This window comes from Cetorhinus maximus, unplaced genomic scaffold, assembly GCF_964194155.1.
Source record: "Cetorhinus maximus unplaced genomic scaffold, sCetMax3.hap1.1 HAP1_SCAFFOLD_667, whole genome shotgun sequence".
Classification (NCBI taxonomy): Eukaryota; Metazoa; Chordata; class Chondrichthyes; order Lamniformes; family Cetorhinidae; genus Cetorhinus; species Cetorhinus maximus.
Window position 1 is genome coordinate 139,089 of NW_027596609.1, and position 14,106 is coordinate 153,194.

Consider the following 14,106-nt stretch of genomic DNA (forward strand, 5'->3'; position numbering starts at 1 on the left):
CACCAATGAGAAGTAGCACTGAGAACGGTCATTTCAAACTGCTAGTGTGAGTAAACCCGACAACCGCAATATAAAAGCTAACTGAAAAATAGAAGAGAGTGAGGGACTGGAGGTGGCAAATGCAGGACAGTTAGCAATATAACCTGTACTATCATGAGGCCACTGTCATTGCTTCCCTACTGAATTCTGCAGAGGAGGTGATTCATTGCTATTGGACAAGACATGTTCTATTAACTTGACACACACAAACACCATCTTCAAAGTGCTTGTGTTTAAAACTACTGTGTCTGGTTGTTTCACTTGGCAGCAGTCTTGATCGAGTCAGAATGTTCTATGTGAGGGCTCCACTTCAGAATTTAACACGGTTTAGGTTGACACTCCAGTGCGACTTTGCAGGTTTGTTGCATTGTTGTGGTAATGTCCTTCTGATAAAGGCTAATGCCCTGGGAACAGGGGTTCAAATCCCACCATGCAGCTGGTGGAATTTAAATTCAATTAATTAATAAATCTGAAATAAAAAGCTAGGCTCAGTATCGGTGACCATGAAACCAGCAGATTGTTGTTTTTAAAAAAAAATCTATCTTGTTCTCTAACGTCCTTTAGGGAATGAAGTCTACTGCCCTTCCTCTGCTGCCTTACATGTGACTCCAGACCCAGAGCAATGTGGTTGACTTTTAAATGACTTCTGAAATAGCCCAGCAAGTCACTCAGTTGAATCAAATTGTACAGAAAAGTCAAATAATCAAACCAGATGGTCCACATGGCATCGACCTAAGTACCAACAATGACAAAGGAACACCCTGCCCGGTCAGCCTTGTGTGGCATGGGGGAGGTTAAACTGGCCAGGCAGTAGGATGGGAAGCTGAGCATAGATTGAGAAGGGAGAAAAGCAGAGCTGGAAATGCAAGGCAGAAAATTAGCAAGAGAGTTTGAAAGGTAGAGCAAAGAAGTGCCATTGTCCTTAATGGTATATACCTAGATGCAAAGAGTATAGTGAATAAGGCATGATATTGACATGTGGATTAATTTTAGCTACAACTAAAACATGGCTTAGTGGGGGGCAGGAATGGCAGCTTAACATTCCTGGTTACAAGGTTTTCCGACAAGATAGAGAGGGGCGAGAATGGAGGTGGGATGGCAATGTTGATTAAAGAAACCATACAACCATGAGAAGGGATGATATGTTAGAGGGATCATTAAATGAGGCTCCCACGATTGAACTAAGGAACATAAAAAGATACAGTCGCACTGCTGGAAGTGAACTAAAGACCCACAAACAATCTGAAAGAAATAGAAGAGCAAAATTGTTGGCTCATTTCTGGACAATATGAAAACAGTAAGGCAACATCAAGAGCTTAATACTGCAGATAGCTTAGATGAGTATAGAAAGTATATGGGGTGGATAGGTTGATAAAGTAGTTAAGATGTGTTATGAACCCTGCGGAGACCAGTAAGTTAAAAGAACTGAAAAATCAAACATAAATTCACCTGTTAATTCATGTTTAATTTATATCCAATTGAAACTATAAGTTACACTTTAAATAGCTGATTCCACAAAGTTAGATCTCACTGGTTTATTGGCAGTTGCCCAGCACATATGGCACCACGTACAGCTCCAAAGTCCTTGACAACTGACTTCCTCAAGTGGAGTTCGACTCCTTTGCCTCACGCAGGATTTGCTCATGAAGTCGTATTTGACAATGGCTTTAACCCATCCGTGTCCCATGGATCTGATTATCTCCAATGAAGCACCCTTCTGCGGAACCTCCTCAGCTCAGTACACGGCAGTCTTGTGGTTTCAGTCCCTTCACCTATCTCAAACAGTGCATCACAGCCAGCCTGTACTGATCTTTGAGCTTTTTGTTTTTCCACCCCCCACCCCCCCCCGCCCCCCAATCAGCCTCTTGTTTCCCCAGCACCCTAAGGCGACAAGCTGATTTCCCAGAAGACCGATGTCACAGCCAACAATCCCAATTTACAACCCCCCTTCCCAGAAACTTTGAAAGTTTTGGTTTCTCTTTCCCTTTGTGGACTATCTTAATAAATAGACTTTGAAACCAAAAGTAGTGCAGGAAACAGCTCTCTCACTACAGATTTCATCACACTTTTCTCCACCCCACCCCCCTTTTTTGAAAAAGAAAGTCTCACCACAGTGAGGGTTTCTTTACAACATTTTCAAAATACAACAAATTCTTAAGCATTTTAACACAATTATTACATACTGCATCAATTCCCCTCACAATGAACAATAACATTCTATTAGCTTTCCTCATTACCTGCTGTACCTGCAGACTAACCTTTTGTGATTCATGCACTAGGACACCCAGATCCCTCTGAATCAGAGTTCTGCAATCTCTCACCATTTAGATAATAAGCTTTTTTATTCTTCCTGCCAAAATGAACAGTTTCACATTTACCCACATTGTGCTCCAATGCGTGCATTTTGCTGCTTGTTTGATTCACTTCCTCTGTCTTCTCAAAAGATCTCCCCTTTCATTTTGCATAATCTTTATAGTTCTTTCATATTCCTCTTTAAAGTGTACTGCAGCTTCATATTCCTTATATTGCTTTTCAAAATCTGCATAGGATGGTGTAATGCTTGGGCCCCGAGACAGCATTCTGTGGGGCCCAAAGATTTTGCAGTTGATTTGGTCTCATCCATCTTGTCGGGAGCAACATCGCTGATTGCTGATGGTCCATCTGGCCTCTTGGTGCAGACTGCTATGAACTGGAACCCAAGTGGATATTCTCGGTCACATCACTTCAGACACCAGACTATCATCAAGGCTTTTTGTTTCTAGTTTCAAAGCTTTCACTTTGTTAAACAAACCCTGAACAGTTCTGCTCAGTTGATAACTCCTGATCCCCATTTTCTTCCACATCTGCATGCTTTTCAATGTCCATGCAGAATGCATTCTTCCCCCTTTTGTACAAGCAGCTCATATTTCCATCAGGCAAAGTCCTCTTTAGTTGTTTTAAGAAATTCATTTGAGGTTATTTCAATGCTCAACTAAGAAGGCTTGATAATCCTTTTTTGTTCACAAATTTTATTAAAGCTTTCCTGTTTTTCCTTATTGCACTGAGCTTGAACTTTTTTTCAATTCAGCTTTGGCAATAACTGCTGCTTCTGATATTTCATTTGCATTCAAGAACAAGTATTTTTTGTCCTGCAGCTCTGTGGTGTTAACACTGGACTCCGCCAACTCGTTTTCTTTCAAAACATGTTTCTTCCTTGTTTTGTCATTGGCTTTGAGTACTATTGCTATCTGCTTTGCCACATCTTGTTCATGCTTTTTCTGCATTTTTAGTTCAAGCTGTTTTAAGGCTTTTCCAACTGCTCTTAATATTTCCTCCTTAGCTTAATGCTCTGTCATTTTTAAACCAGAGAGCAGTGTGTCTAACCCTTCTGACACATCATTAGTAGAAACTTCAATCTAAGCAGCAGATTCGCAAAGAGTAATTGATTTTTTCAAATCACTCACCTTTTTCTGTAAAACGTCAGTCTCAGCAGGCTTTCCTGAAGCCACTGGAGACACCAACACAATCCAAAGCCAAAACAAAAACAAAAATACCTGGAAAAACTCAGCAGGTCTGGCAGCATCTGTGGAGAGGAACACAGTTAACGTTTCGAGTCCGTATGACTCTTCAACAGAACTAAGGAAAAATAGAAGAGAGGTGAAATATAAGCCGGTTTAAGGTGGGGGGGTGGGACAGGTAGAGCTGGATAGAGGGCCAGTGATAGGTGGAGATAACCAAAAGATGTCACAGACAAAAGGACAAAGAGGTGTTGAAGGTGGTGATATTATCTAAAGGAATGTGCTAATTAAGGGTAGAAAGCAGGACGAGCAAGGTACAGATAGCCCTAGTGGGGGTGGGGTGGGGTGGGGGGAAGGGATCGAAAAAGGCTAAAAGGTAGAGATAAAACAATGGATGGAAATACATTTAAAAATAATGGAAATAGGTGGGAAAAGAAAAATCTATATAAATTATTGGAAAAAAAGGGAGGGAGGACAAGGGGGACCCTAGAACACCTTCGGTCTGTCCGCAAGCATGACCCAGACCTCCCTGTCGCTTGCCATTTCAACACTCCACCCTGCTCTCTTTCCCACGTGTCTGTCCTTGGCTTGCTGCATTGTTCCAGTGAAGCTCAACGCAAACTGGAGGAACAGCACCTCATCTTCCGACTAGGCACTTTATAGCCTTCCGGACTGAATATTGAGTTCAACAATTTTAGATCATGAACTCTCTCCTCCATCCCCACCCCCTTTCCGTTTCTTCCCTCTCCTTTTTGTTTTTTCCAATAATTTATATAGATTTTTCTTTTCCCACCTATTTCCATTATTTTTAAATGTATTTCCATCCATTGTTTTATCTCTACCTTTTTGCCTTTTTCGATTCCTTCACCCCACCCCACCCCCACCCCCACAAGGGTGATCTGTACCTTGCTCGTCCTGCTTTCCACCCTTAATAAGCACATTCCTTAGATAATATCACCACCTTCAACACCTCTTTGTCCTTTTGTCTGTGACATCTTTTGGTTATATCCACCTATCACTGGCCCTCTATCCAGCTCTACCTGTCCCACCCCCCCACCTTAAACCAGCTTATATTTCACCCTTTTCTATTTTTCCTTAGTTCTGTTGAAGAGTCATACGGACTCGAAACGTTAACTGTGCTCCTCTCCGCAGATGCTGCCAGACCTGCTGAGTTTTTACAGGTATTTTTGTTTTTGTTTTGGATTTCCAGCATCCGCAGTTTTTTGTTTCTATCCAAAACCAAGTTCATTTCCTAACAAAAAATCCACACCTTCAGTAGGCAAGTCAGGAACAGGACCAGTGACTAGGTCACATTGTAAATTAACTTTATACAAGGGATGGGAAAATAATTTTTTATCAATACCCTATGCCAATACTTTTGTGAGCTGTGAATCGATTCAGTGAACTATCTGGAGGGAAATTCATGTGACTTGCCAACATCAATAACTGTGCTGCCCCGGAATCTCTAAGGTTAACAATTGACTTGCCTGCCTCACTGGACAAAAGTAGTGACGCTTTACCCTCAAATCGAAAATTCCTATAATTTCCTGCACCCTGATGCAGAGCAGGCTCGATGGGCCGAATGGCCTACTCCTCCTATTTCTTATGATCCATTCTATTAATAAATATAGGAGAATGCCCTTTAGGGAAGGAAATCTGCCACCCTTCCCTGGTCTGGCCTATATGTGACTCCAGACCCACAGCAATGTGGTTACTTTTAAATGCCCTCTGAATAAGGGCAATTAGGATGGGCAATGAATGCTGGCCGAGCCAGCGATGCCCACATCCCATGAACTATTTTTTAAAAAAAACTAGCTGCTTGTCATAAGCTTTACCCGTCAGAGGCAGTATTTTTTTTGGAGGGACACTGCGACTCTATAAATGACTTGTTTTGCGACTTCCAACACTCTGCTTCGCATGTCCTTTTTTATGACAAGATTAGCATGCCGGTCCCCTTGAACCAGACTTGCCCTCCGGGCTTTCTCTTTTACTACCCTGACAAGTGCTTGTGTCTTCACCCTGGCCATCTTTCTCAATCGAACCAGATTTCATTATCAAACTTCCTGTCTCTCCAATTTCTCTAGAAATGTCCAAATTGGGGTTTGTCACGAATATGCTTATGCTTGTGATCATAATCATCTGCCATTGCTGCTACTTCCTTTATTTTATGGAGTTTGTTCTTCCAGGTGGGACCTTATTCCCAAAGGGACTTTTTGAATTCTTCCATCGGAATCACTTCCCTCAGGCTCTCAAAGCCTTGTTCAGCCGTTATCGATCTATACCACATTTTGAGTACTCTTTCCTTCTCCCCAGCAAATTCCTCATAGGTCTGACCCTTTTCAAATTCCTGAATTTCTGTCTATAGGCCTCTGGTATCAACTCAGGCATTAAGTCTGTCATAATCAGCTAAGTGCTCTTCTGAAAGATGAGTACACCTCCAAAGCTTTTCCTGTGAAAACACTCAGTAGGAGCAGAGTCCAATCTTCTTGCTACAAAATGGAAATGGCTCACTTTCTTAAATGAAACAAAATACATTTCAACTCCTTCCCTACTAAATTTAGATAGCAAACAAATATTCTTTACCAAATCAAAATGGCGCTGAGTTAACTCTTGGTCATTCTCACCTTTCAGCTCCAATGCACGTGCATGTAACTCGAGCCTTTCTCTTTCTCCTAACCTTTCTCCCTTTCCAGTTTTTCTCCTTTACATTCTTTCTTGCTGTGTTCTTTCTATTCTCTTTGCAATCTCATCCCCTCTATTTCGTATTGTCTTTTTTAATTCATCCATGGGATGTGGGTGTCACTGGCTAAGCCAGCATTTATTGCCCATCCCTAATTGCCCTTGAGAAGGTGGTGGTGAGCTGCCTTCTTGAGCCGCTGCAGTCCATGTGGTGTAGGTACACCCACAATGCTGTTAGGAAGGGAGTTCCAGGATTTTGACCCAGTGACAGTGAAGGTACGGCGATATATTTCCAAGTCAGGATGGTGAGTGACTTGGAGGGGAACTTCCAGGTGGTGGTGTTCCCATGTATCTGCTGTCCTTGTCCTCCTTGATGGTAGTAGTCGTGGGTTTGGAAAGTGCTGTCTAAGGAGCCTTGGTGAGTTCCTGCAGTGCATCTTGTAGATGGTACACACTGCTGCTACTGTGCGTTGGTGGTGGAGGGAGTGAATGTTTGTAGATGTGGTGCCAATCAAGCAGACTGCTTTGTCCTGGATGGTGTAAAGCTTCTTGAGTGTTGCTGGAGCTGCACTTATCCAGGCAAGTGGGGAGTATTCCATCACACTCCTGACTTGTGCCTTGTAGATGGTGGACAGGCTTTGGAGAGTCAGGAGGTGAGTTACTCACTGCAGGATTCCTAGCCTCTGACCTGCTCTTGTAGCCACAGTATTTATATGGCTAGTCCAGTTCAGTTTCTGGTCAATGGTAAGCCCCCCAAGATGTTAATTACTAGTCTAGTGATATTGCCACTACGCCACTGTCTGCCTCCCTTGCTTTATCAAATTCAATTCTGGCTAGTTCTACTTGAGCACTCGTTGGGAACGTCTTTTCTCTCCTTGAGCTTCCAGTGCTGAGCTAATTCTTCAATGATCTCTGCTTTCCTAGCTCTCACCGCATTTTAACTAGCACTTGGATCCCTATTTGACATGGACTTAGTGCAGGAGGGTGGGATTGGTAGTTTTTTGTTGACTGGCACAGACATGATGGGTTGAATGGCCACCTGTGTCATGAATGTTCTGTCATTTTATGAAAATTGGGAGAGCTGTCCCAGAGACTTGAATACCTGACATAGTCATACTCACCAAATCATAGCTTAGAACCAATGTCCCATATCCCTCCATCACCATCGCTGGCTATATTCTGTCCCACTGGCAGGACAGACCCATCAGAAGTGGCAGCACAGTGGTCTACAGTTAGGAGGGAGATAGCCTGGGAGTCCTCAATATTGACTCTAGACCGCCATGAAGTCTCATGGCATCAAATCAAACATGGGCAAGGAAACCTCCTGCTGATTGCCACCTACTGCCCTTCCTCGGCTGATGAATCAACACACTTCCACATTGAACATCACTTGGAAAAAGCACTAAGGACAGAAAGGGCATAGAACAGACTCTTGGTGAGAGACTTCAATACCTATCACCGAGTGGCTCAGTTGTACTTCTACTGGTACCTAGCTGGCTGAGTCTTGAAGGGTATATCTGCCAGACTGGGTGAGAAAACCAGCAAGAGTAAAAAACCTATTTAGGAACACAGGAGCAGGAGTAGGCCATTTGGCCCCTCGAGCCTGCTCTGCCATTCAGCTAGATTGATTCAACAGGCTGATTTTTTTTTTATTCATGGGATGTGGGCATCGCTGGCTAGGCCAGCATTTATTGCCCATCCCTAATTGCCCTTAGCTTGCTGGGCCATTTCAGAGGGCATTTAAGAGTCAACCACATTGCTGTGGGTCTGGAGTCACATGTAGGCCAGACCAGGTAAGGACGGCAGATTTCCTTCTCTAAAGGATATTAGTGAACCAAACGGGTTTTTACAACAATCGACAACGTTTTCACGGTCATCATTAGACTTTTAATTCTAGATTTTTATTGAATTCAAATTCCACCAATTACTGTGGTGGGATTTGAACCCGTGTACCCAGAACATTACCCTGGGCTTCTGGATTACTAGTCCAGTGACAATACTACTATACCATCGCCATTTTCCCACACTATCCCCACATCCCTTGATGACTTCAATATCTAGAAATCTGTTGATTTCTGTCTTGAACATACTCCAATGATTGACTTCCACAGCCCTAAGGGTAGAGAATTTCAAAGATTCACCACGCTCTGAATGAAGAAATTTCTCCTCACTTCCATCCTAAATGGCCTACCCCACCCCACCCCAGGTGACACCTACTCCCTGCATCTACTCTGTCACGTCCTGTAAGAATTTTGTACACTTCAATGAGACCACCTTCTTCTGAACTCTAGAGAACACAGGCCCAGTCTCCTCAATCCCTCCTCAGGACAATCCCACCATCCCAGGGATCAGCCTAGTGAATCCCTGTTGCACACCCTCTATGTCAAGTATATCCTTCCTTAGATAAGGAGACCAAAACTGTACACAATACTCCAGGTGAGGTCTCACCTGCTCTATACAACTGCAGCAAGACATCTTTACTCCTGTACTCAAATCCTCTTGTAATAAAGACCAACATACCACTTGCCTTCCTAATTGCTTGCTGCACCTGCGTGTTAGCTTTGAGTGACCTATGTACAAGGACACCCAGGTCCTTTGGACATCAACACTTCCCAATCTCTCACCATTTAAGAAATACTCTGCATCTCTGTTCCTCCTATCAAAGAGGATAACCTCACACTTATTCACATTATGTTCCATCTGCCATGTTCTTGCCCATTCACTTAGCCTAACTCCCCTTGGAGCCTCCTTACATCCTCCTCACAACTCACATTCCCACCTTGTGTTGTCAGCAAACTTGGAAATATTACACGCAAACACAAAGGCAAAATACAGCGGATGCTGGAAATCTGAAACAAAAACAGAAAATGCTGGAAAAACTCAGCAGGTCTGACAGCATCTGTGGAGAGAAAGACAGAGTTAATGTTTCAAGTCCGTATGACTCTTCTTCAGAGCCAAAGAGAAGTAAAAATGTGATGAAATATATACTGTTTAAGGGGGGGTGGGACAGGTGAAGCTGGATAGAGGGCCAGTTATAGGTGGAGGCAAAGGTGAGATTGACAAAGATGTCATAAACAAAAGGTCGAAGGGGTGTTAATGGTGGTGATCCCATAAATACAAGGTCGGGGGGGTGTTAATGGTGGTGGTGGTTGGAAATATTACATTTGATCTCCACATCCAAATCACCAATATAGATTGTGAATAGCTGGGGCCCAAGCACTGATCCCTGCGGTACCCCACTAGTCACCACCTGCCAACCAGAGAATGACCCATTTATTCCTACTGTTTTCTGTCTGTTAACTAATTCTCAATCCATGCCAGTATATTACCTGCAATCCCACATGCTCCAATTTTGTTTACTAACCTCTTCTGTGGGACCTTTTCGAAAGCCTCCTGAAAGTACAAACATATATCCCTTATCTATCCTGCTAATTAATCTTCAAAAAACTCCCAACAGGTTTGTCAAACATAAATTCCCTTCCCTAAACCCGTGTTGACTCTGCCCAATCAGATCATTATTTTCTAAGTGTTCAGTTATCACATCCTTTATAATAGACTGTAATATACCACCAATGCGGTCTCCTCTACATTGGAGAGACCAAACGCAGACTGGGTGACCGCTTTGCGGAACACCTTCGGTCTGTCCGCAAGCATGACCCAGACCTCCCTGTCGCTTGCCATTTCAACACACCACCCTGCTCTCATGCCCACATGTCTGTCCTTGGCTTGCTGCATTGTTCCAGTGAAGCTCAACGCAAACTGGAGGAACAGCACCTCATCTTCCGACTAGGCACTTTACAGCCTTCCGGACTGAATATTGAATTCAACAACTTTAGATCATGAACTTTCTCCTCCTTCCCCACCCCCTTTCCGATCCCCCTTTTTCTAATTATTTATATTTTTTAAACATATTTTTCTTTTCCCACCTATTTCCATTATTTTTAAATGTATTTCCATCCATTGCTTCATCTCCAACTTTTAGCCTATTTCGATCCCTTCCCCCCACCCCACCCCCACTAGGGCTATCTGTCACTTGCTCGTCCTGCTTTCTACCCTTAATGCACATTCCTTAGCTAATATCACCACCGTCAACACCCCTTTGTCCTTTTGTCTATGACATCTTTGGCAATCTCTTCTTTGCCTCCACCTATATCACTGACCCGCTGTCCAGCTCTACCTGTCCCACCTCCCTCAACCAGCTTATATTTCACCTCATTTCTATTTTTTTTTAGTTCTGATGAAGAGTCATACGGACTCGAAACGTTAACTGTGTTCCTCTCCGCAGATGCTGTCAGACCTGCTGAGTTTTTCCAGCTATTTTTGTTTCAGATTTCCAGCACCCGCAATATTTGGCTTTTATCCTTTATAATAGAGTCTAGCATTTCCCCTACTATCCCCTCCCTTCCACTTCCTGATTTACAGCTATTTCTGGGATGTTACTTGTATCCTCTACAGTGAAGACCGAAGTAAAAAATCTGTTTAATTCATCCGCCAACACCCTACTTTCCATTATCAATTCCCCAGACACACACACTATGGGACCAACGCTCACTTTGTTAACTCTTTTCTTATTTAAATATTAAATAGAAACTCTTACTATCCGTCTTTATATTACCAGCTAGCTTTCTCTCTTACTCTAACCTTTCCCCCCTTATTAATCTTTCAGTCATTCTTTGCTGTTCTTTATATTCTTTCCAATCTTATGATCTACCACCCGCCTTTGTGTAATTATATTCTTTTTCTTTAAGTTTGATACTATCTAACTTCTTTAGTTAACTACGGACGGTGGGCCCTTCCCCTGGAATTTTTCTTTCTCATTGTAACATATATGTTCTGTGTATTCTGAAATATCCCTTTAAATGTCTGCCACTGAACTCTGCTAACTTATCCCTTAACCTCATTTGCCAGTTCACTTTAGCTAGCTCTGCTTTCATGCCCTCATAATTGCCCTGATTTAAGTTTAAAATACTAGTCTTGGACACACTCGTTTCTCCCTCAAACTGAATGTAAAGTTCAATCATATTATGATCGCTGCTACCTAGGGGTGCCTTCACTAGGAGGTTATCAATGAATCCTATCTCGTTGCTCAATACCAGGCCTGGCATAGCCTGCTCTCTGGTTGGCTCCAAAACGTGCTGTTCTAAGAAACTAGCCTGAAAGCATTCTGTGAACTCTTCATCTAGGCTACTTTTGCCCACCTGATTTTTCCAGTCCTTATGTGGATTAAAATCCCCCATGATCATTGTGGTACCTTTCTGGCAAGCTCCCATTATCTTTTTTTACACTCTGTCCTACTGTGTAGTTGCAATTAGGGGGCCTGTACACCACTCCCACAAGTGATTTCTTGCCTTTATCATTCCCTATCTCAACCCAAACCGCTTCTACATCCTGGTTTCCTGAACTTAGGTCATCCCTCTCTAATGTGCTAATACCATCATTAATTAACAGAGCCACCTCTCCACCTTTTCCTAACTTTCTGTCCTTCCTAAATGTCATGTACCCTTCAATATTCAGGTCCCAATCTATGTCATCCTGTAGTCATGTCTCTGTAATGGCTATCAGATCATGCTCATTTATTTCTATTTGCGCCATCAGTTCACCTGTTTTGTTTTGAATGCTACACTCATTTAGATACAGAGCCTTTAGTAAGACTAAGTGTTTGTTTAGTTTCTCTGCTATTTTTGTATCCCCCACTATAATTTCTCCTGCCTGTGCCTGTAGTAAGCCCACCTTTGTTTTTGCTAATCTTTTCCTTTTTATACACCGGTAGAAGCTTTGACAGTCTGTTTTGATGTTTCTTGCTAGTTTACTCACATATTCTATTTTCCCTTTTATCAGTTTCTTGGTTGTCTCTGAATTCTAAAACACTCCCATTCCTCAGGCTTACTACTTTATTGGCAACTTGATAAGCCTCTTCCTTTGATCTAATACCATCTCTAGTTAGCTACGGTTAGATCACTTCCCTGTTTGGGTTTTTGTGCTTCAAAGGAATGAATATTTGTTGTAAACTATGTATTAATTCTTCAAATGCTGGCCATTGCCTGTCTACCAACATACCTTTTAATGTAGCTTCCCAATCTACCACAGCCAATTTGGCCTTCATACCTTTGTAGTTTCTTTTATTTAGATTCAAGACCCTAGTTTTGGAATGAACTACATCACTTTCAAATTCAAATGTAAAATTCTATCATATTATGGTCACTCTTCCCTAAAGGCTCCTTTACAACAAGATTAATTAGCCCTTTCTCATTGCACAATACTAAATCTAAAATAGCCCGCTCTCCAGTGGGTTCCTCAACAAACTGTTCTAGGAAACCATCTTGTATATATTCCAGCAATTCGTCCTCCATAGCATTAGTGCTAATTAGGTTTACCCAGTCTATCTGTAGATTGAAGCCCCCCCATGATTACTCTATTACCCTTGTTACATGCACCTCTAATTTCCTGGTTTACCCCATGCCCTATATGACCACTACTGTTGGCTTATAAATAGCTCCCAACAATGTGTCCTGCCCCTTGCTGTTTCTTAGCTCCACCCAAACTGATTCTACATCATGTTCTTCCAATGTAAGATCCTATCTCACTAAGGTACTGATCTCATTCTTTATTAGCAGTGCTACCCCACCTCCTTTTCCTTTTTGTTTATCCTTCCTAAATGTCGAATATCCTTGAATATTCAGTTCCCAGTTTTGGTCACCCTGCAGCTATGCCTCCGTGATGGCAATTAGATCATACCCATTTACTTCTATTTGTCCTGTCAATTCGTCTACCTTTTTGTGAATGCATTCAGATAGAGTGCCTTTAATTTTGCCTTTTTAACATGTTTCCATATTTTTACCCGATTTGATGCTGGCCTTTGTTTCTACTGCCTTCCAATTGGACTTACTACTTTCTACCTACCATTGCCAGCTTTGTTTCTCTCCTATCTGAAATCCCTCTCCAGTTCTCAACCCCTTGCCAAGCTAGTTTAAAACCTCCCCACCTCCCTGCGAGGATATTCATCCTGGTCCTATTCAGGTGTAATCTGTCCTTCTAGTACAGGTACCACCTGCTCCAGAACTAGTCCCAACTCCTCAGAAATCTAAAGCCCTCCCTCCTGCACCATCTGCCCAGCCGCAAGTTAATTTGCTCTATCTTCCTAATTCTGTACTCAATAGCACGTGGCACTGGGAGTAATCCTGAGATTCCTGCCTTTGAATTCCTGCTCTTTAATCTCCAGCCTAGTTCTCTCAAATCTGCTTTCAGGACCTCATCCCACTTTCTATCGATATCATTTGTACTGAAGAATGCCCTGCAGCCACTTGGTGACACCTTTGACCCTGGCACCAGGGAGGCGCAGTACCATCCTGGCGTCACGTCTACAGCCGCAGAAACGCCTGGCTGTTCCCCTAACTATTGAATCTCCTACCATTATAGCTCTTCCACTCTTCTTCATCCCTTCTTGTGCAGCTGAACCACCTGTGGTGCATAGGCTTGGCTCTGGCTGCACTCCCCTGAGGAACCATCACCCTTACCAGTGTCTAAAACGGAAAACCGGTTAGTGAGCAAGCTGGACTCGGGACTCCTGTACTACCTGCCTGGCACTCCCACTGTCTGGTGGTCACCCATTCCTTCTCTGCCTGTGCTCACTTAACCTTCAGTGTGACCACCTCCTTAAACATGCTATCCACATAGTTCTCAGCCTCGCTGATGTGCCACAGTGACTCCAGCCGTTGCTCAAGTTCTAAGAGCTGGAGATGAAAGTTTCTGCAGCTGGTAATACTTCCTGTACATGTAGTTATTTAGGCTAACTGATCTCTCTCACCAGTCTACCTCAGGGATGCATCTGCCCATGACAGAATTGGTAGGTGTGAGCATCACACGATCTTGTGGAGACATGGACCCCTTTTCG

General features: G+C 42.9%; 1 protein-coding gene across 1 annotated transcript in view; it reads left to right on the top strand.

Annotated features, from left to right (window-relative positions):
- The window catches only part of LOC144674471 (transcription factor CP2), a 145,780-nt gene that overhangs the window by 112,604 nt on the left and 19,070 nt on the right, over nt 1-14,106 (top strand). The gene's annotated exons all lie outside the window — the stretch shown is intronic.